Genomic DNA, 3306 nt, shown 5'->3' on the forward strand with positions numbered 1-3306 from the left:
CTTTCTGTCTTTCTCTGAAGCTCTTACTTATACAATAGATACATTAAAATGGAATTAAATTGCATAGTGATTTATTTTGGGGTTGAAAATATTCCACTCAGATGTGATTTTTTCCGCATTTTATCTTATATTAAATTTACATTCTAGTTTTTCCAGTTAGGAGACTTATTAGATTACTAGGTCTTAAGATTTAAAGTAAATTTTGCTTATTTTTGTGTTGGATAGAATTTTATCTTTATTTCTAGATTTGGTAAGTGTAAAATGCAGAATTTACCTTTGTTCAGCCTTCAGCCCATCTTAAAGTAACAGTGTAGGAGATCAGTGGAAATAATACTTACTGATGAAAGTTTTCTTTTTTATTCCTGATGAACTCTTTAGAGAATATAATTTTAAAGATCATTTTCCTGTGGTGAATTACATATAGAAAAATGGCTGCTTTTTGGGAAGCTCTATGAATTTGAAATGGTAGATGAACTTAAGCAAGTATTATATTTTGTAGATTCATCCATGCCATTCTTTTACTACTTGTTGATTATATATGGCAGCATAAATAATAAGACTTTTGACATTTTGAATATATAATACAATTATGTAAAGATTTAAAATTTTGTTGTAAATAGTATCTCTGTACTTTTATGAGGTTAGAAAGTATTTTATTTTTAGAGGATTGTCATGTATTTCATTTTTCCTATGGTACAGAAATCATGATCTTAAATATTAAATCTTGATTTTTTAAGTTTGGGAAAACTGAGTAGAAAGGGATTTGGGGGGATTGATTAATGGTTCTGTAATGTAGGACTCATGTACTGTTAGAAGTAATATACAGACTCACTATGTTGAAAACAAGTCACGTACATGGTTTGGGAAAAAATAAAGAGTAATGCTCAGCTAGGACAATTACTTACTTTTCTAGCATAGAAAATTACATGAGCTGTCTATGGCCATGCTACCCTGAACACACCCTATCCTGTCTGATCTTGGAAGCTAAGCAGGGTCAGGCCTGGTTAGTACTTGGATGGGAGACTACCTAGGAAGATCAGGTGCTGTAGGCATAAAAAAAAAAAAAAAAGGAAAAAAAGAAAATTATGTGAACTTTTAATTTTTTTTTAGGACCAAAAGTTATCCTAGAATAAGTTATCTTGAAACTATGCCATGGCATGAATTTAATAATACTTGAGTTGGAGGAAGATGTTAGTATCTAGGATAGAATTGTTAGTGTTTTCTGCTCTACTGTTAGAACATGGGTTTTGAATTTTTTTGATTCTATAATGAGGAAATATACAGATACACTCATATTTGTTTATCTGCTTTAATATCGTGAACCATGACATTTACATTCGGGGTACAGTTTTAGAATAAAGATAGTTTTTATTATGTAAATGTGATGAAGAAATGTCTAGTTGCTTCTGGCCTTAAGGGACTATTTAACTATAAAAAAATAGATGGGATTGCATGGATTACATTAAAAGTTAAAGCTTCTGTATGCCCTCCCCGCCAATCCTTAAATTAAAAGATAAATGTCAAATTGCCATAAAGTTTTTGCAGCGAATATGATAAACAAAGGATTAGGATCCTTATTTTGAAAATAATACTAATCGAAAAACTGGGCACAGGACATCATTAGAAGAATTACACACACAACTAAGATTATATATAGTGAATGAAAATGAAAAATTGGTTATTCTCACCAACAATCAAATAATTATGAAATACTATTTGTTGAGTCTCGAGTATTTAGTAACAATAATACTGTCCAGGATGTGTTAAGATGGAGATACTCCTGAAATACCAGGGATTTGGTACAATCTTTATGGTAAGTATTATTTTTATTATTATTTATACAATTTGACCTCGTTTAATCTCACATCTAGGAATAGGGCTTAAAATATTAGCCAGAGATAACATCAAATATTTGTGTACAAGGATACTTATAGCATTAATTATTATGGGAAAACATTCTAATTGCCCAATAGCAGGGGAATAGTTATTGGATTGAACCATATGCAAATGCTGATATTTGATTGTTATTGACATACAAAATCATTGATTTCATATGATACAACCTAATGCATAACATTGTGGTTTATTGTATGATGGAATTTTATGTAGCTATAAAATAGTATTTATGAAGAATCTATAATAAAATGAAAAATGCTCACTATATCAAGTAGACTGCAAAAGTAAGATGTAAAACTTTATAAATAGGATAATACTAATTTTGTAAAAGAAAAAATAATGCATGTGTGAATGAGTATGTATATGTGTAATAATATGGAGAAAATATTATTTACCAAAATACCTGTTGGGGAGAGTCCTATACTACTTATATGGAGAAAATACCTTAATAAGCTACTCAGAGTGAGGCTTAAGACCCCAAGCTGGATGTTCAAGTTCAAAAGTTGGTAAACTGCCCTTGGTTTTGTTGATCTCCATGATGGGTTTGTGTATGTAGGTTTGAATGTGGGAGCTAGAACAGAGCGCTACAGGGAGGGAAGAGTAAAAGCAGAGCCAGGAAAGGGGAGCTACACAGGAAGTTGGGCAGGCTATATGAAGGAGGAGTTTGAGAAAATAAAAATGTCTAAGGCAGATTCTAAATTATTTATTTGTGGAGAAAGCCTACCAATATGTCTTCAGTGAGGTCTATCTGCTTACTAAAGGTTTTTATTATTGTTGTTATATACTTTTTTGTTTTTGTTTTTGAGAGAGGAGAGAGAGAGCGCGAGAGTGAGAGTGAGAGAGAGAGCGTGCACACCCATGAGTAAGAGAATGAGAATGAATTTGAAGAGGGAAGTAAATGGAGAAATATTCTTTAGGACTCCAGAACCAGATAATGAGGGAGTAGATATATCTAAGTTAAAAATGCATGGAAAAAACAGAGAGATATAATCCAAAAGGTTAATAATAGTTATCTTGGGTGATGTTTTTTTCTTCTCTATACTTGTTTTATTTTTAAAATTTATTACTTTTGTAATCATAAAGTTATATTAAGAAGTTAGTCTCGGATCAAGGATAAAATAATTTTTTTCCTCTGATGTTTTGGTTGCCTCTCTCTTGACTATAAGTAAATTCTCATTAACATATTGGAAATGTATCTCCAACATTCCTTAATTTGCTTCCCTTTGTAAAAGGTCTAAAACAAACATGACTGAGCATCTCTAGTTTTTCCTTTGCTTTCTATTGTTGCCTCCTTTTCTTTCTTTTTGCTGTCTACCACCCCTGTCCTATGAACTCTGACTAGCTAATAAGTTATATAGCTTGCAGAAACAATTCTCAGACAGTACTATTCCGATGGTTATTAGGATTGTA

The 3306-nt window shown here is 31.4% G+C and overlaps 1 pseudogene; it reads left to right on the plus strand.

Moving 5' to 3' along the window:
- Window positions 1-933: 933 nt before the first annotated feature.
- Window positions 934-1052, plus strand: LOC112479407 (annotated as a pseudogene).
- Window positions 1053-3306: the final 2254 nt, after the last annotated feature.

Source organism: Pteropus alecto, unplaced genomic scaffold, assembly GCF_000325575.1.
Source record: "Pteropus alecto unplaced genomic scaffold, ASM32557v1 scaffold120, whole genome shotgun sequence".
NCBI lineage: Eukaryota > Metazoa > Chordata > Mammalia > Chiroptera > Pteropodidae > Pteropus > Pteropus alecto.